A 27,629-nucleotide genomic window follows, 5' to 3' on the forward strand; every position below is an offset into this window, starting at 1 on the left:
GCGTAGTAACTCACACCATGCAGAAGCTAGGAGACCCATTGCAAAGGCAGTGCATAAGAGTTCCAAGATCCCTTATAAGTACCCCAGCTCATGATGTCATTATCAGACATCCAGTCACTCTCTCGCTGCTGATCTCTTAAATCAGGGCCCACAGCGTGCGCGCATGCTTAGGAGAGCCAGCATCGGCCAGCTCTAGAGGCACTGATGAGGGAGCAGTCTGCATGACTGGTAGGGCACCCAGGAGCACTGGAGACAGCAGCGTGGATGGCTCACCTCACTGTGGATGCAGCCTGGAACCCTGGAGAAAGTCACGGAGCCTGCCCCAATGCCTACCAACGGCAGAAGGTGAGCCAGGGCGTGGGGCATGACCGCAGCAATGACAGAATTCCAATTATCAATGATAAAGTCAAAGCACGTGGAAGACTAGAGAGGCATATGCAAACAAATATAATAACAGGCATATGTCCAGTTATATCCCAATCTTACTTTAACCCACATGTTGGCTGGCAGCCATTAGGTTCTCAGCCTGTCACCAAATGCCTCTTGAAACAAATGAATTTCCACAGAGCAGCAGTGTAATAAAAGTCCAACCTAGCTTGGTGTCTACATGATGGCCGGTCAATGAGCGCAGAAGTCAGGAGAAAACATACAGAAGCACCAGTGAAGCCAAATATGATGGGGTACCTGAAAGCAGAACCTTGTAAGTAAGAGTCAGTATTTTAAACCGAATGTGATACTCAATGGGGAGTCAGTGGTAGCAAACAAATAACGGAGAAATCATGTGATGAAATTTAGAAGCATGGACAAGAAGCCTGAGGGCAGTATTCTGTACAGATCGTAAGAATTTCAGTTGAATTTGTGGTAGGCCAGAATAAATGACATTACACTAATCCAACCTAGAGATCGAAGGAGCATAAGGAAGAGACATCTGAGAGTGAGTATCCAGGAATGAGAATAAGATGTTGAATCTGGGATTGATAAGATTCATTCTGAATTGCCTGGAGGGATTGGTAGCTTGTACCAGAGGACTACAGAGCAACTGATTCAGGAAACTTCTAGAATGGCCTTCTCTAGAAGGGACAGTATTAATAATTTACACTAAGAAAAGTGTGGAAACTAGTGAGTATCTCATTTATACCCAGAGCAGGGTGCTATTCATGTAAGAAGATGCTTGTCTGCTTATAACGGAGGACAAGATGGCCCCCTAAGGTTACTTGAGTCTGAGAGATTTGTTGGCAAAAGGAAATCAAGAGTTGGGTTAACTGAGTTACTGTGGTCCTACATCAACATACAGTGCAACACTCCACCCAGTTCTAAAATTGGGCTCTTAATCTCAGTTTTGGGCTGAATTTCCTTTAGGCAAGTTCTACACAAGGATGGTAACCCATGCCATCAAAAAAAGTTACCTCAACTGGAGGGACAAGTAACACAGCCTCACATACTTTCATAATTTTCAGAGGATGGGTAACTGAAGAAATTTACATTTCTAATCGGCACAAATATTTCCAAAGCACTGGTGTGGGGTATAAACACTCCTCATGAGTGACGCAATGAATCATCACATGAAGCCCACACCATGCTCGGTCAGAACAGCACGATGCTTGGTCTGCTGTGATACCGCAAGAAAATTGCATATTTACGATGTTTCTTTAATTAAGAGGCCACAAGAGTGCCATTAAAAACAGAAAAGGGTCAGTTTGGTGAAAATTGAATAAGAGATGTTTTCAGCAGGTGGTAATGGAATAACAAGCAAACATGCAGATTATAAAAAGCATAAATTAAACAGAATGTGCCTGCCTCCATTCACACGAAATTAATGGCAGCAAGCTGCAAGATGAGTCTGTTTTTCCATAGCTATCTTGACGTGCAAAATACATCCCCCAACCAGCTAGAATGAATTCACTCAGGCCTCTTGAAGAAGTGTCTGTTGAGAGTTTGTTTTAAAAGAAAATGCCACCATTAAAAAATAACACAACTGAAAACACAAAGAATATCCTGTAATTACTGTTTTTGAAATTTTTTTTAGTTAATTATCCTGCTTAGCTGAGAGCGGCCATATTGACAGCAAAAGGAAGTCATAGAACCCAGTGGTTGGAATGAAATGCAAGTGGACTCTGGTCCTTGAAAGCTCATGCCTCAATAAATTAGTTCGTCTATAAGGCGCTTTCCCTTATTTAGAAAAATGTCCATTAACAATAGTACCACAATACTTCCAATAGGAGTTGCCGAGTCCCCCAAGAGTGACTGGGCATCACTTCTGCCTAACCAGTAGACACCAGGGATTGCCGTATAAGGTAGGCCCAGGGAAGCATTGGGGAGGGGGTGCCATGTTGTGTGAGGGCTTCTGGTTGGAAGTTGAATGCTAGGGTTGATGTTGCCATTGGGAGGGCACTTCGATGGGGGACAAAGGGTTGCTGGAAGGATCTTTGGCTGGACAAGGGGGGGTCCTATGCCCACTGCTATATCCAGTGTCAGCCCATGTAAGAGATGGCCCAGGAGTATCGGGCCACAGCTTGGCAACCCGATGTTCCTAAAGCAATGGACTAACGCTGCATGTGAGGTGGAACACATGCAGTATTAGTCTTTTACCGAGGAAGTCAGCAACCTGCGGTACAGAAATACTGCAGGCTGGTGATTCCCATTGGTATAGCAAGATGCGATAAAAGCTCTCCTTTTACCACTCCTTGATAACATCCCCTCTAAGAGGCCTGCTTACTACAGCTTTATCACGCTCTAAATGCTAAGAAGCCCAGAGGTATAAAATGGGCTACTTAGCATTTAGCACATGCTAATTCCATCAGCATATGCTAAGCTTTAGTTAAAGGACCCCTTACTTTGTTAGCACACCTTAAAAATATTAATGTATTTGAAATCAATTTAAGGCAGCTTAGCCAACAAATTAACACATGCACAATTGATTTCCGTAAATTAAAAAGTTTTAATATGTGTTTTTAAAAATTGCAAAGTGCAGGCATGAGTGAAAATCGTAGAAGGGAATGAGAAAAAACATTTGCTTGGGGCAGCAGAAAACCTAGAGGAGGCCATTAAGCACCCTGCATCCACCAAGATGCCTCATTTCTCTAAAGCAGTGTATCTCAAGCCAGTCCTGGGGTACCCACTGGTTTCCAAGATATCCCCACAATGAGCGCGCATAAAATAGACTTCTATTGCATGTAATGCAGTCAGTGTAAGCCTAATTGGTCATGCAGTGGGCTGAGATCCTGGGGAACAGGGTTCAAGTCCCACTGCAGCTCCTTGCGACTCTGGGCAAGTCATTTAACCCTCCATTGACCCTGGTACAAAATAAGTACCTGAATATATGTAAATCACTTTGAATGTAGTTGCAAAACCCTCAGAAAGGCACTATATGAAGTCCCTATTTCCCTTTCCCTATTTGAGATTCTACAGGGAATGTTGCTACTATTGAGATTCTAGATGGAATGTTGCTACTATTTGAGATTCTACATGGAATGTTGCTACTATTGAGATTCTGTTGCTACTATTTGAGATTCTACATAGTAACATAGTAAATGACGGCAGAAAAGACCTGCATGGTCCATCCAGTCTGCCCAACAAGATAAACTCATATGTGCTACTTTTTGTGTATACCCTACATTGATTTGTACCTGTCCTCTTCAGGGCACAGACCGTATAAGTCTGCCCAGCACTATCCCCGCCACCGGCTCTGCCACCCAATCTCGGCTAAGCTCCTTAGGATCCATTCCTTCTGAACAGGATTCCTTTATGTTTATCCCACGCGTGTTTGAATTCTGTTACCGTTTTCATTTCTACCACCTCCCGCGGGAGGGCATTCCAAGCATCCACTACTCTCTCCATGAAAAAATACTTCCTAATAAAAAACGTTGAAACATAAAAAATACTTCCTGACATTTTTCTTGAGTCTGCCCCCCTTCAGTCTCATTTCATGTCCTCTCATTCTACCGCCTTCACATCTCCGGAAAAGGTTCGTTTGCGGATTAATACTTTTCAAATATTTGAACGTCTGTATCATATCACCCCTGTTTCTCCTTTCTTCCAGAGTATACATGTTCAGGTCATCAAGTCTCTCATACGTCTTGTAACATGGACTGTTGCTAGTGGAGGAGTAGCCTAGTGATTAGTGCAGCGGACTCTGATTCTGGGGAACTAGGTTTGATTCCCACTGCAGCTCCTTGTGACTCTGGGCAAGTCACTTAACCCTCCATTGCCCCAGGTATAAATAAGTACCTGTATATATGTAAACCGCTTTGAATGTAGTTGCAAAAACCTCCAAAAGGCGATATATCAAGTCCCATTTCCCTTATGACATCACAATATCAGAAGTGAGCCAAGTATCGGGCAATCAAGCCATTGTGACATCACTGATGAGGTTGGCTCTTATTGGTGGAATGAGTGGAGGAGTAGCCTAGTGGTTAGTGCAGTGGACTTTGATCCTGGGGAACTGTATTGGGCAATCAAGCCATTGTGACATCACTGATGAGGTTGGCTCTTATTGGTGGAATGAGTGGAGGAGTAGCCTAGTGGTTAGTGCAGTGGACTTTGATCCTGGGGAACTGAGTTCAATTCCCACTGCAGCTCCTTGTGACTCTGGGCAAGTCACCTAACCCTCCATTGCCCCAGGTACAAAACTTAGGGGGTTTCTTACAATGCCTCGCTAACATTTTTAGCTCACAGTAAAAATCAGCTGGCAGTAAATGCTGAGACGCCCATTATATTCCTAGGGGCACCTTGGTGTTTACCACCAGCTGATTTCTACTGCTGAGTAAAAGACCCTCTTAGATTGTGAGCCCACTAGGGGCAGAGAAAGTATTTGCATAGAATATCTCTAGTATGCAAACCTATCTCATGCATAATCATTGTGGACAATCCTGAACACTAGACTGGCTATGGGTACTTGAGAAACACCTGCTCTGAAATAACCATAGCTGAGTGGAGAAACACTAAACCCACTCATAGAAGCACCAATTATACAGGGACAATGTGAAACAGAAGGAAAAGGAAGAGGAGTTTCCTTCTCAACAAGAGGAGTGTGGTAGCCGTGTTAGTCCACTCTTAAGGTTAACAAGGATCTGGGGTTCCTAGCCCATTATAAACCATAAAGCTGTATTTCTCTGTTGATCACCCCACCCCTCACCTATCCATACCCATCCTGTTAGAATATCAATGATATGCTTTGATGTCCCCATGCATACCTCCGACCCACCCCCATCCTCCCACCCTGTCAGACTGTCATAGTAATGCTTGAAGGTTTTCAATTATATACACTGTCAGCTAGCACATTTGCTTATTTCCGATCTGAGGAAGAAGGGCAACCTTCGAAAGCTAATCAAGAAATGTATTAAGTTATGTCCAATAAAAAAGGTATCATCTTACTTTCTTTTCCATGTTTTATTTTGTTTGATTTCTATAGATTCTACATGGAATGTTGCTATTCCACTAGCAACATTCCATGTAGAAGTCGGCCCTTGCATATCAATCATCAATGTGGCCGCGCAGGCTTCTGCTTCTGTGAGTCTGACGTCCTGCACGTACACTCACAGAAACAGAAGCCTGTGCAGCCTTCTACATGGAATGTTGCTAGTGGAATAGCAACATTCCATGTAGAATCTCCAACAGTAGCAACATTCCATGTAGAATCTCCAATAGTAGCAACATTCCATGTAGAAGTCGGCCCTTGCATATCACCAATGTGGCCGCGCAGGCTTCTGCTTCTGTGAGTCTGACGTCCTGCACGTACGTGCAGGACGTCAGACTCACAGAAACAGAAGCCTGCGCAGCCTTCTACATGGAATGTTGCTAGTGGAATAGCAACATTCCATGTAGAATCTCCAATAGTAGCAACATTCCATGTAGAATCTCCAATGGTATCTATTTTACTGTCATAGTAATGCTTGAATGTTTTCACTTATATACACTGTCAGCTAGCACATTTGCTTATTTCCGATCTGAGGAAGAAGGGCAACCTTCGAAAGCTAATCAAGAAATGTATTAAGTTATGTCCAATAAAAAAGGTATCATCTTATTTTCTTTTCCATGTTTTATTTTGTTTGATTTCTATAGATTCTACATGGAATGTTGCTATTCCACTAGCAACATTCCATGTAGAAGTCGGCCCTTGTAGATCACCAATGTGGCCGCGCAGGCTTCTACATGGAATGTTGCTAGTGGAATAGCAACATTCCATGTAGAATCTCCAATAGTAGCAACATTCCATGTTGAATCTCCAATAGTAGCAACATTCCATGTAGAATCTCCAATAGTATCTATTTTACTGTCATAGTAATGCTTGAATGTTTTCACTTATATACACTGTCAGCTAGCACATTTGCTTATTTCCGATCTGCGCAGCCTTCTACATGGAATGTTGCTAGTGGAATAGCAACATTCCATGTAGAATCTCCAATAGTAGCAACATTCCATGTTGAATCTCCAATAGTAGCAACATTCCATGTAGAATCTCCAATAGTATCTATTTTACTGTCATAGTAATGCTTGAATGTTTTCACTTATATACACTGTCAGCTAGCACATTTGCTTATTTCCGATCTGAGGAAGAAGGGCAACCTTCGAAAGCTAATCAAGAAATGTATTAAGTTATGTCCAATAAAAAAAGGTATCATCTTATTTTCTTTTCCATGTTTTATTTTGTTTGATTTCTATTGATAACCTTCTCAACAACAGAAATTAATAAAAAAAAACATTCTATAAGGTTTTGAGAATTCTTGAAAAAGGCATGTGTTTACTGAGATGTTGCTATACTGGGGCATTTTTAAACATGATTTCTTTTTTTATTTTTTATAATGTTTTTCTTCTTTTATTTTTTTCCTTTCCTCTTCCTTCTTTTGTTACCTTTTTTCACGAGGGAACATTAAAGATATATGTTCCCATCCTAGCATCGGTTTGTATTGTGGTGATTGGAATGCAACGCCCATCCCCCTCCCCTCTTTTTCAACCTGATGTTGCATTTTGTTTCAGGTTGGCGACCTCCCTCAGTTCCTTCAATCCAGCTAACCCCATGTGGCCCAAATTAACCAGCGATGTTTGCTAGACTATAAAATATACAATTATCCCTATTACAGCACCATTAGGATTCTCCTGTTGTACATTAAAAACTCTTGCCAACTCTAAGGGTCTTTTGACTTCATCGCTCTTAATGTGCTCAAGATGACTTTTCAGTGACCAAAGGCCAAAAGGATTTCATAGAAAGTAAGACTGATTATCACAGCAGAACATAATGCCAAGAGGCCACTGGAAAATAGAATTTGAAAAAAAAAGCAACAGTTAACTTTCTCTTTTATTTTTAGTTTAAACCATGTCTTCCGTGGTAGCCAGCTATTAAAAGCGAACCACATTAGGCTGATCGGGTGTCTCGGTGGGAAGTGTTTTGCCCCTTTCATGCAGAAGGTCTTGGTTGACCAGGGCTACAGGCTGCCACCGAAGCAACATATATACTCCCTGAGCCAGGCAGTTATGGTCAACGTTAAGGGTGACACCTGGTGGATGGATTTCAAGCCCCAAGACAAGAATCCAGAAAAAGCACTGGTGAATGGTTCCCCCTCCTCAGAATTCTTGCTGCGATGAAGAGACTAGACGTGTGTGGATGAGGTACTTTTTCCATTAAAAGCCTTGTTGAAGAGCCAAGCTCTCACCTGCTTCTTGTATTAAGTGAAGCCTTTCAGGGGATGCATTCAAGAGTGTGGGGCTACTCTGGAGAAGGCTCACCGATGGGTATCACATCTCTGATGTTCATTGGAGAAGGTGAGGTTAGGGATGCACATTGGAAGGATCTTAACGACTTTGGAGGTGTGTAGAAGGAAATCCTCTTCTTTAAGAGCCTTGAAGATCAGACATGGGGCCCTTTTACAAAGTGGTGTAGTGTAGACGCGTGTTTTGGGCACGCACAGAATCATTTTTCAGCGCACCTGCAAAAAAAATGCCTTTTTAAAACTTTTGCCTAACATGGACGTGCGGCAAAATGAAAATTGCCGCACGTCCATTTTGGGTCTGAGACCTTACCGCCAGCCATTGACCTAGCAGTGAAGTCTCACGCAGTAACCGGGCAGTAATGACATACACGTGTCAAATGCCACTTGGCGCACATCCGATACGTGTGTCAGAAAATAAAAATTATTTTTAGAGCACGCATATCAGATGCACGCCAAATACCACAAGAGCCACGCGGTAGCCAGGTGGTAACTCCACTACTACTTATCAATTCTATAGTACTACTAGACATACGCAGCGCTGTACACTTGAACATGAAGAGACAGTCCCTGCTCGACAGAGCCTACAATCTAATTAGGACAGACAAACTGGACAAACAAGAGATAAGGGAATATTACGGTGAGGATGATAAAATAAGGGTTCTGAACAAGTGAATAAGGGTTAGGAGTTAAAAGCAGCATCAAAAAAGTGGGCTTTTAGCTTACATTTGAAGACTCCATTTTGGCATGGATTGGGCAGGCGTAGGTGCTTAAGCGGCTTAGTAAAAGAGTTCTAAATTTAGTCCTGTATTGCACTGGTAGCCAGTAAAGGTTTTGCAGAAACAGTGCGATGTAATCACATCACTTACAAGATAGGCTCCCAGAACCAGACCCAATAATGATCACGTGCCCACACACCTGCTCTGAAAAGAGGTGTAAATGCATGCTTAGATCACAAATCCACCTCTACTCCACCAAAACGACTCCCCCAGGAACAACTAGATGCACATAAGCACCGCCACGCTGGGAAAAGACCAAAGGTCCATCAAGCCCAGCACTCTGTCTCCGACAGCGGCCAATCCCAGGCCCCAAGAACCTGGCAAAAAAGCCCAAAATTTAATAACGATCAATGGATTTTTCCTTCAGGAATCTGTCCAGACCCCCTTTAAACTCAGCAAGGCCAGCTGCCATCACTACCTTCTCCGGCAATGAGTTCCAGAGTCTAACCACACGCTGAGTAAAGAAAAACTTTCTCCAATTTGTTTTAAAACTACCACATTCTAATTTCATCTTGTGTCCCCTAGTTCTATTATTGTTAGAAAGCGTAAACAAATGCTTCACATCTGTCCGCTCTACCCCACTCATTATCTTGTAGACCTCTATCATATCACCTCTCAGCCGCCTTTTCTCCAGGCTAAAGAGTCCTAGCCGTCTTAACCTCTCCTCATAAGGTAGTCATCCTATCCCTTTTATCATTTTTGTCGCCCTTCTCTGCACCTTCTCCAATTCCTTTATATCTTTTTTGAGATGAGGCGACCAGAACTGAACACAATACTCCAGGTGCGGTCGCACCATGGAGCGATATAACGGCATTATAACATCCTCATGCTTGTTTTCCATCCCTTTTCTAATAATACTCAACATTCTGTTCGCCTTCTTAGCCGCCGCAGCACATTGAGCTGAAGATTTCAACGTCCTATCCACGATGACTCCCAGATCCCTTTCTTGGTCCGTAACTCCTAAAGCGGAACCTTGCATAACATAACTGTAATTCGGGTTTCAAAAAAAAAAAAAAAAAGCACATTTATTATGTAGGTTTACTTTTCACACACGCAAACGGCTATGCAATTTTATGGAAGTCTTTTTCATATATGTAAAACAGGCTTTACAAGCAGAGAAAAAGTACCCCAGTACCTAAGTAGGACATGAAGGGCTTATCAGGATACTGAAGCAGCTGTTATTCTCGTCCTGGTTCCAGTCAACTATTCAGACATTCATCTTCCAGACCTGGGAGTATATTCCGCTTTGTCAGATAAATTAACATGGTGTGTTTTCATACGGGGAACTTGACATTTGATGTGTTCATAGATGCGAAAACAGCTCTATTACCTCTCAAAATGCTACAGATGGTTTTTCTTTCTTTCACCTTTTGACTCAAGTGAATGATTGCGATTTAGAAACTCCTGCACTAGGGCCAGAAGTACTAAGTTTTTTTTCCCTATTTACCCCCAGATTCTATATAAGGTGCGGCAGGTAGCGCATGTTAAAGCACATGCCCAATTTACACATACACCTTAATTGAGTAAGGAGCCAATCAGTGATAATTAATGGCTGATATCAATTATCACTAATTGTCAATAATTTGAATTTGCACATGTTTCTTTTAGGCGTATTCTTAAAAGAGGCGCAATTTCTCGTCGTTTGTAGCTGAAAGGGGGCGCGGCCATAGGAATGTGGGTGTGTCAGGGGCATTACTCAAATGTAGTCATAGAATTTGGAGGAACGTTACACGCGAGGTTTTCAGTGTCCTATGCACTATTCTAAAAATCTTGCCTAACTTTAGACACGGTTAGTAGAACAGCACTTTTTCTGGATGCATCTAGATTTTAGATTCCATTTCCAGAAACTGGCCTTTAATAAGGAATAAAGCTTAGAAAATAAAGTCCCAACCTTTTAATTGGATGAGCAAGATATGAAGAGAGTCTGAAAAAAGTTCCAAATCTCAATTAGGCTTGAGAACTTTTAATCATAACTCAGTTAATAAACTGCTTTGAGGACCCCAACAGCATTGTCAATAGGTATCCCCCCCCCCCACCCCCCCGTGCAGACAACAGCAGGGTTAATAGAATTACACTCAATGAAAGATCCTTCCGAATAATGGAAGGTGTTTCAAAGTACACAGTTTCCCCACAGCAATTTCAAGAATAATGTGAAACTTGGCATGTCAGAGAGATGCTTTTTGACTTTCAATTGCTTTATCAACTCTATTTTCCAGTAGATGATTGTCACTTACATACCATAGAACCCTTATTTTCCAAGAGGAAAATAGTCTCTCTTAATCGGGCTATGAGAAGAAAATGAGGGTCGTTGCCAGGGGGACAAAGAAAGACCTAGATGGATCCACAGCTTGGTATTTGAATGGCAGTTTCTGAATAGCAATGTTACCCTTAAAAAAAAAAAGTCCTGGCTATGACAGGGACAGTTTTTATTGTAATTTCCTGTAGCTGTCACCCGATACAGAGACACTTGGCTAAGTGGCAGGGATCAGTTGTCAGCTACTCACTCAATTGCTGTAAAATACCCAGCATGAAGCAGTGGAGGATAAGCCTCCGGAGATGGAGCTTTGTCATATCCTTTCCTCTTAGGCAATCCGCTCTCTTCCCCTACACCTATTTTCTTCATACACTTCATTAGCAGCTTCTTCATTAATCTGAAAAATTGATCCATGCAATCCATTTCACCTTTGCTAAGTTCTTTTGCTACTAAGAAACAAAATATACGGAATCATCGTTCACTTATTTCTTACATGGCTTTCCAACTTCCAATGTGGTATATATCATTCAGTGTAACGAAGGATGCTATATTGGAGAAACAGGCCAGATGCTTAAGACAAGATTCAATTTACATAGACATCACATGAACAATACTGGTGCCAGTAGGGCTCCCACCCCTGTTGGTCAACATTTTACAGGACCAGGACACTGTACCAGTGACTTCACAGTGAGAATCCTGAAAGGTAACTTTAAAACCATACAAGAACGTAAGACCTTTGAAGTCAGAATGATTGAATATTTTAACACCCAACAGAAAGGACTTAACAAGGACCTGGGGTTCCTAACCCATTATAAACCATAAAGCTGTATGTCTCTGTTGATCACCCTCCCCTCACCTATCCACACCCACCCTGTTAGAATATCAATGATATGCTTTGATGTCCCCATGCATACCTCCTACCCACCCCCATCCTCCCACCCTGTCAGACTGTCATAGTAATGCTTGAATGTTTTCACTTATATACACTGTCAGCTAGCACATTTGCTTATTTCCGATCTGAGGAAGAAGGGCAACCTTCGAAAGCTAATCAAGAAATGTATTAAGTTATGTCCAATAAAAAAGGTGTCATCTTATTTTCTTTTCCATGTTTTATTTTGTTTGATTTCTATAGATTCTACATGGAATGTTGCTATTCCACTAGCAACATTCCATGTAGAAGTCGGCCCTTGTAGATCACCAATGTGGCCGTGCAGGCTTCTGCTTCTGTGAGTCTGACGTCCTGCACATACGTGCAGGACGTCAGACTCACAGAAACAGAAGCCTGCGCAGCCTTCTACATGGAATGTTGCTAGTGGAATAGCAACATTCCATGTAGAATCTCCCATAGTAGCAACATTCCATGTAGAATCTCCAATAGTATCTATTTTACTGTCATAGTAATGCTTGAATGTTTTCACTTATATACACTGTCAGCTAGCACATTTGCTTATTTCCGATCTGACGAAGAAGGGCAACCTTCGAAAGCTAATCAAGAAATGTATTAAGTTATGTCCAATAAAAAAGGTATCATCTTATTTTCTTTTCCATGTTTTATTTTGTTTGATTTCTATAGATTCTACATGGAATGTTGCTATTCCACTAGCAACATTCCATGTAGAAGTCGGCCCTTGTAGATCACCAATGTGGCCGCGCAGGCTTCTGCTTCTGTGAGTCTGACGTCCTGCACATACGTGCAGGACGTCAGACTCACAGAAACAGAAGCCTGCGCAGCCTTCTACATGGAATGTTGCTAGTGGAATAGCAACATTCCATGTAGAATCTCCAATAGTAGCAACATTCCATGTAGAATCTCCAATAGTATCTATTTTACTGTCATAGTAATGCTTGAATGTTTTCACTTATATACACTGTCAGCTAGCACATTTGCTTATTTCCGATCTGACGAAGAAGGGCAACCTTCGAAAGCTACTCAAGAAATGTATTAAGTTATGTCCAATAAAAAAGGTATCATCTTATTTTCTTTTCCATGTTTTATTTTGTTTGATTTCTATAGATTCTACATGGAATGTTGCTATTCCACTAGCAACATTCCATGTAGAAGTCGGCCCTTGTAGATCACCAATGTGGCCGCGCAGGCTTCTGCTTCTGTGAGTCTGACGTCCTGCACATATGTGCAGGACGTCAGACTCACAGAAACAGAAGCCTGCGCAGCCTTCTACATGGAATGTTGCTAGTGGAATAGCAACATTCCATGTAGAATCTCCAATAGTAGCAACATTCCATGTAGAATCTCCAATAGTATCTATTTTACTGTCATAGTAATGCTTGAATGTTTTCACTTATATACACTGTCAGCTAGCACATTTGCTTATTTCCGATCTGACGAAGAAGGGCAACCTTCGAAAGCTAATCAAGAAATGTATTAAGTTATGTCCAATAAAAAAGGTATCATCTTATTTTCTTTTCCATGTTTTATTTTGTTTGATTTCTATAGATTCTACATGGAATGTTGCTATTCCACTAGCAACATTCCATGTAGAAGTCGGCCCTTGTAGATCACCAATGTGGCCGCGCAGGCTTCTGCTTCTGTGAGTCTGACGTCCTGCACATATGTGCAGGACGTCAGACTCACAGAAACAGAAGCCTGCGCAGCCTTCTACATGGAATGTTGCTAGTGGAATAGCAACATTCCATGTAGAATCTCCCATAGTAGCAACATTCCATGTAGAATCTCCAATAGTATCTATTTTACTGTCATAGTAATGCTTGAATGTTTTCACTTATATATACTATCTGCTACCACATTTGCTTATTTCCGATCTGACGAAGAAGGGCAACCTTCGAAAGCTAATCAAGGAATGTATTAAGTTATGTCCAATAAAAAAGGTATCATCTTATTTTCTTTTCCATGTTTTATTTGGTTTGATTTCTATTGACAACTTGAAGGCGTAAGTCTAGTGGTTAACACCAGGTACTATTCCACCGCTGCTCCTCATGACCTTGAGCAAGTCAGATTAACCCTTCATTGCCACAGATACAAAATTACAGGGGATACGGAAATGTTTTGCTACAGCCTTAAAAAGGTGTGAGGTAAATTCAAATATTTAAACTAAATGCACCAACTCAAAGCAAATAAGAAAGCTAAAATCTGTACTAAAATATTTATTTATTTATTTTATTGCTTTTGTATCCCACATTTTCCCACCTATTTGCGGGCTCAGTGTGGCTTACAATACATTGTAACGATGGAAGTACAATAAGTTATTACTTGATTATGGTTACATTATGAGGAGTTGAGTCATTTGGTAATGTAACAAGGTTGATGTCTCAAATAAGGTACAGGTGTACGGAGCATCAGAATCCCCTATTTAACAGTTTGGAGGAGTGGCCTAGTGGTTAGGGTGGTGGACTTTGGTCCTGGGGAACTGGGTTCGATTCCCACTGCAGGCGCAGGCAGCTCCTTGTGACTCTGGGCAAGTCACTTAACCCTCCATTGCCCCAGGTACAAATAAAGTACCTGTATATAATATGTAAGCCGCATTGAACCTGCCATGAGTGGGAAAGCGCGGAGTACAAATGTAAGAAAATAATTAAAAAATCTCTCAGCAAGCTCCATGGGGTGATGTGATTCAAGGTTACGTAAACAAGGTTTTTGATAGGTCCTGCGAGAATGTGGGTGTGAGGATGGGAGAGAACTTCTCTAAGGTCACCTCATGTCCACTTATCTGAAGTTATCCACTCGTTGGTGAGGGGATGGTAAGGCAATAAGAGCGCAGAACACAGCAAGTTCAGCCCTACCGATTAACTTTAGGGCAACTTAACTTGGCGTAGTACCTTCCTGAAAGACATTTTGAGAAATAGTTACAGTTTTGTCCATTGTAATTTAAATCCACAACTCCAGTTCATCACTCCAATTCTATTTCCCATTCACCCTGAGAACATAAGAATAGCCATACTGGGTCAGACCAATGGTCCATCTTGCCTAGTATCCTGCTTCCAACAGTGGCCAATCCAGGTCACAAGTACCTGGCAGAAACCCAAAGAGTAGCAACATTCCATGTAGAACCCCAAAGAGTAGCAAGATTCCAGAATTCTAAACAAGATTCCATGCAGAATTTCAAAGTGTAGCAACATTCCATGTAGAACCCCCTAAAGAGTAGCAACATTCCATGCTACCAATCCCGGGGCAAGCAGTGGCTTCTATCATGTCCCTTTAGTTTCTGTGCTGGATACTCCTGTTCTGCTCCTTGGAGGACTCTCTTTCCAGCTCACACCTCCAGTAACAGTAGGTTTCTAACTAGCTTTGGCCAGCAAAATTTTTGTTCCTGGAGAAAAGCCTCCCATTGCTCCTGTTCTCTCCCTGGATCATTGTGTCCAATGATCTCCCCTCCACTTGGGAGTTCTTCTTCTGGCCACTTATGCTCAGGGTAGTCCCTGTTTTCCATATCCCTTTACCTCTGCAGTTTAAAGGACCCCACCCTCCCAGGATCTGCAGCTCTTTCCCTGTTCAGAGATCAGCCTGCTTCTTGGGATGCAGTAACAAGGGATCCAAAACTTCCTCTTCTGGGAGGGCTCTCCTTTTACTGCTGCTCTAAGATCTGGATGATTGTTCAGGAACCAACCTCAACTATGTCTTGGACTGCTAGATGCAGATCTGTACTTGATATAGAGTGGGTGAACAGAGGCAAGAGAAAAACACTTTTCCTCTAAAATTGGGGCCCACCTAACTCCTCCCCCCATGGCACATTCCAGTTGGCCACCGAGTTAGCACAGTCCTAGGTGTTTCTCTCCCTAAGGCCAGTTCCACCCCTACAAGGGCAGAAAAAGTGAATCAGAGAATGTTGTAAAGGCGGTTAGCTTAGCGGAGTGTAAAAAAGGTTTGGACAGTTTCTCAAAGGAAAATCCATAGATCGTTATTAAATTGGACTTGGGGAAAATTTCTGGGATAAGCAGCGTAAAATGTTTTGTACTTTTTTGGAATCTTGCCAGGTATTTATGACCTGGATTGGCCACTGTTGGAAACAGGATGCTGGGCTTGATGGACCTTTGGTCTGTCCCAGTACGGCAATACTTATGTACTTATATACTACAAGGGACTTAGTGAATCCTGGGCCATATTGGCATACAGATTGTATATCATTCAGTTCAGACACGGTGACTATTGCATACAACCAAAGATATGCCCCGTGTCAACATGCATGTGAGCAACCATCTCTTTAAAGCTGGCAACATGAACATCTTTTGGGTTTTTTTTACATTAAAAATATCTCACTGTCCCTTTTAGTTGCTGCTAGTCAGTAGTATGAAGTGACTGCAGGAGCTGGTACATTATTTATTTATGGGTTACTTATATCCCACATTTTCCCACTCATGCAGGCGCAATGTGGCTTACAGAGAATTAAGTAAAAGTCCAAAGTCAAAACTTAGGCAAGTATACAAGAAGCAAATAGGGGAGGAGAATCTAACAGCGTGAGCTAGGCAGGGTAAGGGACAAGGGATGCATCAATCAACAGAGTAAGTTGGGGAGTAAGTCTTAGCAAAGAGGTATGTCTTTAACAACTTCTTGAAAAGGGCATGGTCCACTTGAGTTTTAAGGCGGCGAGGTAGTGCGTTCCAGTGTTTGGGACAAGGATGAAGAAATTGAACCAAACAAGGGGAAACTGAACTGGTGTGTTCCTTTCCACTTCAGCAACCCATGTGCCCAGTTTGGTACAGTAACTCTAGCTCGACATCTTTTGCAAAGAAATACATTTTTTTTCACCTGAAAATTAAGGGGTCCTTTTACAAAGGTGCACTGAAAAATGGCTTGCAGTAGTGTAGGCACGGGTTTTGGGCGCACGCCAATCCATTTTTCAGCGCTCCTGTGAAAAAGGCCTTTTTTAAAATGAAAATGGACGTGCAGCAAAATCAAAATTGCCGCGCATCCATTTGGGGTCTGAGACCTTACTTCGAGCCATTGACCTAGTGGTAAAGAATCCAGACAGTAATGACCTACATGTGTCAAATGCCACTTGGCGCACGTCCATTATGCGCACTCAAAAATAAAACATTTTCAGACTTGTGTATCGGACGTGCGCCAAAAATGAAATTACCACAAGAGCCACGTGGTAGTCAGGCAGTAACTCCATTTTGGCGCGTGTTGACACGCTTCCGGCTTAGTAAAAGGACCCCTCAAGTCCCTTGAACCAAAAAATATGACTGATCCTGTGTAAATTACTAAAGACCAACCTGTTTGAAAAAATATACCATAATGAGCCATCAAAATGACCTAACATCATAACTCTACCACAACCAGATAAAAATCGAATTCTATACACCTAACTGCTTCAATCAATTTTCACCAATGAACATTAACGCATCACCCCTTTACCTCTCATGCTTGAATTGATCTTTCTACCCAACGTACTCAACGAGTTACTTCATCATTTATGAACTTTAATGTTAAACTGTTTTGTATTACTCATGTCGGAAATGGCGGAGCAGGTGGGGGGAAGAGGGGTTGGTGGTTGGGAGGCGAGGATAGTGGAGGGCAGACTTATACGGTCTGTGCCAGAGCCAGTGATGGGAGGCGGGACTCATAGTTGGGAGGCGGGAAGTAGCAGACTTGTACGGTCTGTGCCCTGAAAAAGGCAGGTACAAATCAAGGTAAGGTATACACATATGTTTGTCTTGTTGGGCAGACTGGATGGACCGTGCAGGTCTTTTTCTGCCGTCATTTACTATGTTACAATCCTGCTTATAATCGAAATAGAAAAACGCCTATATTGTGACCCAAATCGGGAGATAGACGTTTATCTCACAAAAACGAATAAAGCGGTATAATCGAAAGCCGAATTTGGACGTTTTCAACTGCACTCTGTCGCGGATGCGGACAAAGTTGATGGGGGCGTGTCGAAGGCGTGGTGAAGGCGGAACTGGGGCGTGGTTATCGGGCGATCAGAGATGGGCGCCTTTCACTGATAATGGAAAAAAAATATGCATTTTTAGCGAGAATTTAGGGCACTTTTCCTGGACCCTGTTTTTCCACAAATAAGGCCCCAAAAAGTGCCCTAAATGACCAGATGACCACTGGAGGGAATCGGGGATGACCTCCCCTGACTCCCCCAGTGGTCACAAACCCCCTCCCACCACAAAATATGCCATTTAACAACTTTTTATTTTCACCCTCAAATGTCATACCCACCTCCCTGGCAGCAGTATGCAGGTCACTGGAGCAGTTATTAGGGGGTGCAGTGGACTTAAGGCAGGTGGACCCAGGCCCATCCCCCCCCCACCTGTTACACTTGTGCTGGTAAATGGGAGCCCTCCAAACCGCCCCCCAAACCCACTGTACCCACATGTAGGTGCCCCCCTTCACCCCTTAGGGCTATAGTAATGGTGTAGACTTGTGGGCAGTGGGTTTTGAGGGGGATTTGGGGGGCTCAACACCCAAGGGAAGGGTGCTATGCACCTGGGAGCTGTTTTACCTTGTTTTTTGTTTTTTTTTTGTAAAAGTGCCCCCTAGGGTGCCCGGATGGTGTCCTGGCTTGTGAGGGGGACCAGTGCACTACGAATCCTGGCCCCTCCCACGAACAAATGCCTTGGATTTATTCGTTTTTGAGCTGGGCGCTTTCGGTTTCCATTATCGCTGAAAAACAAAAACGCCCAGCTCAAAAAAAGATAAACGTCCATGTTTTTCGAACATACGGTTCGGTCCGCCCCTTCACGGACCCGTTCTCGGAGATAAACGCCCATGGAGATAGACGTTTCCCTTCGATTATGCCCCTCCATGTGATTGTCATTACGGCATAATGTAAGCCACATTGAGCCTGAAAAAAAGGTGGGAAAATGTGGGATACAAATGTAACAAATAAATAAATAAACGTCCCTTCCCTGCCTTGCCCTGTCCCTTCATGAGTATCTTGTTAATTTTCCAACATAAGAAGGTTCCTGAAAAAAGTAGCCGACCTTCCTTTCATGTCATCAAGTGCTACCATTGTTTTTTTTTATGTTTTTAATGTCTCTTTTCACAATAGCTTAACAAGCAGAAGAAAAAAAATAACAGGACTGTGACAGATTCTGTACTGATTAGTGTATTGTCAATGTTTTCAGTCCTCCCACGCAGACATTTCTCTGAGTTGCTTTCTGATACCTCAGTATATAGCATTATTAGCTTCTTTCTACAATTTCTGGCTGCCCCCTCCAAACCTCTGCCTGTTTTTTTTTTTTTTCAAACTTCAGACACCTACACAGCTAACCTACCAAGGGAAGTGTGTGATGTGGAAGCTCTCGGCATCTTTGACATCCTGGGTTGACAGCCCCCTATACCCCGGGATTCTACATATTGTGTTGAGATTTCTATGCAGGAATTGAAGCGTATTCCATAACAATGTGCATAACTTAATTAGTTAACAAGGTAATCAGTACTAATTTGGATGTTAACAACCAGTTATCAATACTAATTGGCATTAATTAGAATTTACGTGCACTACTTGCTAAGCATATTCTGTAACTGGTGTACATAAATATAAGTCACGTGGAGGGGCATAATCGAACGGCGCCAGCCAAAGAGCGCCGGCAGTAAAGAGCAGTCCCGAACCGTATTATCGAAAAAGATGGCCAGCCATCATTCGTTTCGATAATACGGTTGGAGCCGGCCAAATGTCAGAGATGGCCGGGTTTGAGATGGCCAGCATCGGTTTTCGTCGATAATGGAAACCGATGCCGGCCATCTCAAACCCGGCCAAATCCAAGGCATTTGGTCGTGGGAGGAGCCAACATTTGTAGTGCACTGGTCCCCCTGACATGCCAGGACACCAACTGGGCACCCTAGGGGGCACTGCAGTGGACTTCAAAAATTGCTCCCAGGTGCATACCTCCCTTACCTTGTGTGCTGAGCCCCCCAAATCCCCCCAAAACCCACTCCCCCACAACTGTACACCACTACCATGGCCCTTAGGGATGAAGGGGAGCACCTACATGTGGGTACATTGGGTTTTGGGGGATTTTGGAGGGCTTAACATTTACCACCACAAGTGTAACAGGTAGGGGGGGATGGGCCTGGCTCCACCTGCCTGAAGTGCACTGCACCCACAAAATACTGCTCCAGGGACCTGCATACTGCTGTCAGGGAGCTGGGTATGACATTTGAGGCTGGCATAGAGGCTGGCAAAAATATATATATATATATATTATTTTTTTTTGGGTGGGACGGGGTTGTTGACCACTGGGGGAGTAAGGGGAGGTCATCCCCGATTCCCTCCAGTGGTCATTTGGTCAGTTAAGGCACCTTTTTAAAGCTTGGTCCTGAAAAAAAGGGACCAGTGAAGCTGGCGAAATGCTCGTCAGGGCTGGCTTTCTTTTTTCCATTATCGGGCGAAGCCGGACATCTCGTGAGCACGCCCCGTCCCACCTTCGCTACCCTACCGACATGCCCCCTTGAAGTTTGGCTAGCTCCGCGACGGAAAGCAGTTGGCACCGGCCAAAATCAACTTTCGATTATACCAATTTGGCCAGGTTCAGGAGATAACCGGCCATCTCCCAATTTGTGTCTGAAAATGGCCGGCTATCTCCTTCAAAAGTAAGCTGGATAGTTGAAAAGTGGACGTGGTTATGGGCATGGAATGGGTGGGTCATGGTCATTTCTAAAATCTATGCATGTTGTTTGCATGTTATAGAATTGACCTGCTCTCTGCCTAATTTAGGAATCAGGATTTACACCAGATTTTACTTGGCGTAATTGACCATGAGCAAGTTTAGTCGCGAGGACCAGTACTCAGCATATTCTATAAACTGCACAGAAACTAAGGCTTATTCTATAAGGTACACCTAAATTAAAACATACTTCATCGAATACACCTAAGCAAATTTTGTTTCGGCGCCAAATTTTTAGGTGTGATATATAAAATCTACTCCATAATGGTTACCTAAAGGAAAAGTCCATAGACCATTATTATTTATTTAGATTTTGCTCACACTTTTTTCAGTAGTAGCTCAAGATGAGTTACATTCAGGTACTCTGGATATTTCTCTGTCCCAGGAGGGCTCACAATCTAAGTTTGTACCTGAGGCAATGGAGGGTTAAGTGATTGCCCAAGCTCACAAGGAGCAGCAGTAGGATTTGAACCAGCCACCTCTGGATTGCAAGACTGGTGCTCTAACCACTAGGCCACTCCTCCACTATAGCAACATTCCATGTAGAATCTCAAATAGTAGCAACAGAATTTCAAATAGTACCAACATTCCATGTAGAATCTCAGATAATATCAACATTCCATATAGAATCTCAGATAGTAGCAACATTCCATGTAAAATCTCAGATTGTAGCAACAGAATCTTAAATAATTTATTTATTTGGATTTTCCTCACACCTTTTTCAGTAGTAGCTCAAGATGAGTTACATTCAGGTATTCTGGATATTTCTCTGTCCCAGGAGGGCTCACAATCTAAGTTTGTACCTGAGGCAATGGAGGGTTAAGTGATTGCCTAAGCTCACAAGGAGCAGCAGTAGGATTTGAACCTGCCCCCTCTGGATTGCAAGACCGGTGCTCTAACCACTAGGCCACTCCTCCACTCCACTTAAATTGGACTTGGGGAAATCCACTGGTTATTTCTGGGATAAGCAGCATACTACTACTACTACTACTTAACATTTCTAAAGCGCTACCAGGGTTACGCAGCGCTGTACAATTTTAAACAAGGAAGGACAGTCCCTGCTCAAAAGAGCTTACAATCTAAAGGACAAGTATGTAGTCAATCAAATGTGGCAGTGTAGGTTTCCTGAATAGAGGTAAGTGGTTATGTGCTGAAAGCTACAGTGAAGAGGTGGGCTTTGAGTAAGGATTTGAAGATGGGCAGGGAGGGCGCATGGCGTATGGGCTCAGGGAGTTTATTCCAAGCATGGGGTGAGGCGAGGCAGAAAGGGCGGAGCCTGGAGTTGGCGGTGGTGGAGAAGGGTACTGAAAGGAGGGATTTGTCTTGAGAGCGGAGGTTACGGGTAGGGACGTAAGGGGAGATGAGGGTAGAGAGGTAATGAGGGGCTGCAGATTGAGTGCATTTGTAGGTTAGTAGGAGAAGCTTGAACTGTATACGGTATCTGATCAGGAGCCAGTGAAGTGATTTGAGGAGAGGGGTGATGTGAGTATATTGGTCCATGCGGAAGATAAGACGCGCGGCGGAATTCTGGACAGATTGAAGGGGGGATAGATGGTTAAGTGGGAGGCCAGTGAGTAGCAGGTTGCAATAGTCAAGGCGAGAGGTAACGAGCGAGTGGATGAGGGTTCGGGTGGTCTGTTCAGAGAGAAACGGGCGAATTTTGCTAATATTATAGAGATGTTTTGTATTCTTTTGGGATCTTTGCCAGGTATTTGTGACCTGGATTGGCCACTGTTGGAAACAGGATGCTGGGCTTGATAGACCTTTGGCCTGTCCCAATGTGGCAATGCTTATATGCTTATGTACCAGCTGTGCCTGTTCCAGAGGGACTTTTCTTTCCTGGGCTTTCCTGTTAAAGGTAAGTTTCAGCTGTGTAACAGGACACAATAGAGAAATGCATTCCAGTTCTGTAGCTGGCATTACTGCTTGCACATAATTACAGGTGCGTTTTCACTGTGAGGTTAATATTCTATAAAGGAAAACAGGCAGCTATGTCCCTTTATAGAACAGGCGTCTACCAGACACCCTCTGGGCATTCAGTGTACTTATGTACTTATGTACTTATGTAGTGTAAAAAATGTAAGGAAGGATGCTATATTGGAGAAACAGGCCAGATGCTTAAGACAAGATTCAATTTACATAGACATCATATGAACAATACTGGTGCCAGCAGGGTTCCCGCGCCTGTTGGTCAACATTTTACAGGACCAGGGACACTGTACCAGTGACTTCACAGTGAGAATCCTGAAAGGTAACTTTAAAACCATACAAGAACGTAAGACCTTTGAAGTCAGAATGATTGAATATTTTAACACCCAACAGAAAGGACTTAACAAGGACCTGGGGTTCCTAGCCCATTATAAACCATAAAGCTGTATGTCTCTGTTGATCACCCCACCCCTCACCTATCCACACCCATCCTGTTAGAATATCAATGATATGCTTTGATGTCCCCATGCATACCTCCGACCCACCCCCATCCTCCCACCCTGTCAGACTGTCATAGTAATGCTTGAATGTTTTCACTTGTATACACTGTCAGCTAGCACATTTGCTTATTTCCGATCTGAGGAAGAAGGGCAACCTTCGAAAGCTAATCAAGAAATGTATTAAGTTATGTCCAATAAAAAAGGTATCATCTTATTTTCTTTTCCATGTTTTATTTTGTTTGATTTCTATTGATAACCTTAAGAGTGGACTAACACGGCTACCACACTCCTCTACTTAAGACAAAGTCCAGTAAGTCCGAGTCTACATTCTTGCAGCTTTATATCATGGACCCTAGTTCTACAGTTTCCTTCCCTTTGTTCATTAATGCCTTTCTAATATTGATGTTAGAGGTCCTTTTACTAAGCTACTACTACTACTATTTAGCATTTTTATAGCGCTACAAGGCATACGCAGCGCTGCACAAACATAGAAGAAAGACAGTCCCTGCTCAAAGAGCTTACAATCTAATAGACAAAAAATAAATAAAGTAAGCAAATCAAATCAATTAATGTGAACGGGAAGGAGGAGAGGAGGGTAGGTGGAGGCGAGTGGTTACAAGTGGTTACGAGTCAAAAGCAATGTTAAAGAGGTGGGCTTTCAGTCTAGATTTAAAGGTGGCCAAGGATGGGGCAAGACGTAGGGGCTCAGGAAGTTTATTCCAGGCGTAGGGTGCAGCGAGACAGAAGGCGCGAAGCTGCAGGGAATATGGCCCCGTGGGGCTGTTTTTCCTGTGTGCCAGGGCCCTTTTTACTGCAGTGGGTAAAAAGCCTCCCAAAAAATGGAAGTGCAGCAAGATAACTCTTTACTGCATGGCCACGCTGCAGGGAGAACATACTGCCACCCATTGAGGTGAGGGTAAGGGGCTCCCATGGTAACCCGGCATAAGTGCATTCACTCTGCAGCTCCTCAGTACCTCTCCACTCTCATCTCTCCCTACATTCCTCCCCGGGAACTCCGTTCACTGGGTAAATCTCTCTTATCTGCACCCTTCTCCTCCACCGCTAACTCCAGACTCCGTTCCTTTTATCTTGCTGCACCATATGCCTGGAATAGACTTCCTGAGCCGGTACGTCAATCTCCATCTCTCTCTGGCCGTCTTCAAATCTCACGTTGTCTTCTCTTTCCAGGGTGTCCACTCTGTTGCATATCTTTGTGGCATCTACAAAAAGGCAAAAGTTTCTTTTAATTAGGAGTTTAGGCACTTAACAGAGGGAGATACGCTAGTGAGGATTCCCGCTAGCTACCGCACTGGAAAGTAAAGCGAACCAGCGGCGCAGCAGAGCGGTGCTTTTCCAAGTTAAGGGAAATAGCACCGGGAATCTGAAGTCTCTTACCTCTTAATTCTACAAGCTGTATGAAGCACAGAAGTTTGCAAGTGTGTTAGAATTGTTATTCTTTAGGCAAATGCTCAGCATATTACTACTACTACTATTAAACATTTCTATAGCGCTACTAGACTTACGCAGCGCTGTACAAACTAACATGAAAAGACAGTCCCTGCTCAACAGAGCTTACAATCTAAATTGGACAGACGAACAGACAGCTAGGGGTGGGGAAATTGCAGTGGTAGGGGTGATAAGTGAGGGTGTTGAGTAAGAGAGTCATGGTTAGGAGTCGAAAGCAGTAGCAAAGAGGTGGGCTTTAAGCCTAGACTTGAAGACAGCCAGAGACTGAGCCTGACGTACCGGCTCAGGGAGTCTATTCCAGGCATAGGGAGCAGTGAGATAGAAGGAATGGAGCCGGGAGTTAGCAGTGGGACGACAGGAGACATTTACCCAGCAAACGGAGTTCACAGGGAGGAGTGTAGGGAGAGATGAGAGCGGAAAGGTACTAAGGAGCTGCAGAGTGGATGCACTTGTAGGTCAAAAGGAGAAGTTTGAACCGTATGCGGAAGCAGATAGGGAGCCAGTGAAGCGACTTGAGGAGAGGGCTAACGTGAGTATAGCGACTCTGGCGGAATATAAGACGCACAGCAGAGTATATAACTTTTAATACTTTGGCAATATTGTTCATAATGATATTGAACAGCATCCACTCAACTACTCACCTTTCTCCTTCCTAGTTAATTTGCTTCCTTCGCAGCTAGGCAATGCAGCAAGGGACCATCCAGAACCCAGCATTGTACAGCTTTCAGGCAGCAAAGCCCGCAGGGCTGAGGTTCAAAATACTTTCTCCCTGTGCTTCCAGCCAAGATGGCCCTAGTAGCTGGCCGGCACAAAAGGGTCATTAGACTTGAGAAGATTTTGCTGCTGGGGAAATTTGGAGTTCTCTAATAGGCAGCCCATGCCTTATCAAGATCCCCATCCAATGTAGTTTCATTGAATCGTAGAGATTACGCTACCCTCTTTATAACAATTACCATCGCTAAAGGCGCTGTGGGGAAAAAAAAACTGTAGAAGTGTGATTCATTAGAATCTCATCCATTAAGAGCAATTCAGCAACTCCTTCTTTCTGGGCTTGGAGGAATCGTATGCACGCATTAATGCTTTTGGAGCGTCAGTACGCCAGGTGCTCCCCTAAACGCCTGAGGGTGTTTCGTGCAGTGTGGGATGTGTACATTTGGTCTTTGCCACATAGAGCCAGGAGTCTGATTCTTAACCCAAACTGATTTTCGGGCCTTGGTGGTGGTGCTTTTCAAAAAAGGTGGGCTGATTTCGAGGACTTGGGTTATATGTAGTGAGTACGGTGTGCAGCACACACTTCTCCCCCCCACTTTTTTTCCCTAGAATACGATTTATGAGTGTTGTTTTACGGGTCAGGGATGGGAGAGGGAGGGTTGGAGGTGGGGACTAGGGGGGGGGGGAATGGGAAGAACTTCTGTAAATGTCTTTGATGACTACCCAATAATTTGTTTGTAATTCCTTATGGGAATTCAAAGCTGTGGTTTTTACAGCTGACTGGTTGTTTCTTATGTTGTGTCATCATTACAATCGTTGAACATAATAATGGAACACTAGGACTAGATGGGGGAAGGTCATCAGAGTTCAGGCCTCCCCTTCTTCTATGGAATTGCTATATTGTTGTCCTAGTGACTGTTTTTTTTCTTTAACGTTTCCATTGGAACATACACGATTATGACTATTCATAGGGAGGTGGATGGGGGGGGAGGGGATGACATGCACTGGAAATGATGAACAATTCACGGGTGTTATTTGGATTCTTATTTTATTGTTTGTTCAATAAAAATTGTTTAAACATAAAAGCAGTTCAGCAAGAGACTAGCTAATGAAATCAGAATAATACGGTCATTAGCAGAACAGCAAGACATGGCTCCAAAAAAATAACCCCCCTCCCCTCCCCCCCTTAAAAGGCTTGAGTGTGCTGTGGAGCGTAGCTGCTCCCTAGTCGCTATAAATAATGACCTGCTTTTTCCATCTTAAACAATTATTGACAAATTGGCAAATTGTTTGCGCTGCTTTTCATGATAAATTGATAAACAAACACTTTGCCATTTCAATGTTTGTGAACTGGGGGCCTGGCTGTGGGATGTTTTGGTAGCTAATTATTTAAACCCTTAGGTGGCAGGATACAGGCTTAGGATATCTGGAAGAGGCCAACTGTGACTCCTGATGTAGAAATGACAATACTTTAAATTCCCCCCCCCCCCCCCCCCCACAGCCCCAGCTTGGTGGCAAGAAGCCCTCTGAAATCTTTGGCTGTATCATTAAAATCAGGCATTCAGCTACAGCATGTAATTTTGCAGTGGCTAATTGGGAGAATCAAAGCGTTTACAACTGAGAACATATGCAGCTTGAAAGGACCAGAGAAGGGGCTTTTGTTTCAAAAAATAGTATCGTTCACTAAGCAACAAAAATTTTTTTAAATCTGTGGAAATACAGTCAAATGAAAATCGTTCGCAATGCCTAAAGATGGAAATTTTCTATAGTGCTGATTAGAGAAGTCAAACCCTTTCGTTATCAGTCTCCTCTTCACCCTAAACCAGAAGATACACTGAGAATGATACGTGGTGAGACAGAAAAACATACCGACTGAAATTTGTCCACATAATCCTCTGTCTCTAAGAGGATTGACTAAGTGTAGTTGAATTACTAGAACATATACACCAGACATAATAGGAAATTAGCGTACACAGACCTCCGCAGAATCACAGAAGACCAAAAATCCCTCAAGCCATGTTCTCCTCTGCCACCTGAAGGCTGAGTAGACCTTTGACTCACGGAGCACTATATTGCCCCACTTGGTGAGAGTTCAAGAAGACTCTGGGCAAGTCACTTAACCCTCCATTGCCCTATGTAAGCCGCATTGAGCCTGCCATGAGTGGGAAAGCGCGGGGTACAAATGTAAGAAAAATAAAGTAGATACTATTGGAGATTCTACATGGAATGTTGCTACTATTGGAGATTCTACATGGAATGTTGCTATTCCACTAGCAACATTCCATGTAGAAGGCTGCGCAGGCTTCTGTTTCTGTGAGTCTGACGTCCTGCAGGACGTCAGACTCACAGAAGCAGAAGCCTGCACGGCCACATTGGTGATCTGCAAGGGCCGACTTCTACATGGAATGTTGATATTCCACTAGCAACATTCCATGTAGAATCTCCAATAGTAGCAACAGTGGAGGAGTGGCCTAGTGGTTAGGGTGGTGGACTTTGGTCCTGGGGAACTGAGGAACTGAGTTTGATTCCCACTTCAGGCACAGGCAGCTCCTTGTGACTCTGGGCAAGTCACTTAACCCTCCATTGACCCATGTAAGCCGCATTGAGCCTGCCATGAGTGGGAAAGCGCGGGGTACAAATGTAACAAAAAAAAATCGAGTCCTCGGAGGCAGAGGAGATGTCACAAGGCATT

This window comes from Microcaecilia unicolor, chromosome 10 (genome assembly GCF_901765095.1).
Source record: "Microcaecilia unicolor chromosome 10, aMicUni1.1, whole genome shotgun sequence".
Lineage (NCBI taxonomy): Eukaryota > Metazoa > Chordata > Amphibia > Gymnophiona > Siphonopidae > Microcaecilia > Microcaecilia unicolor.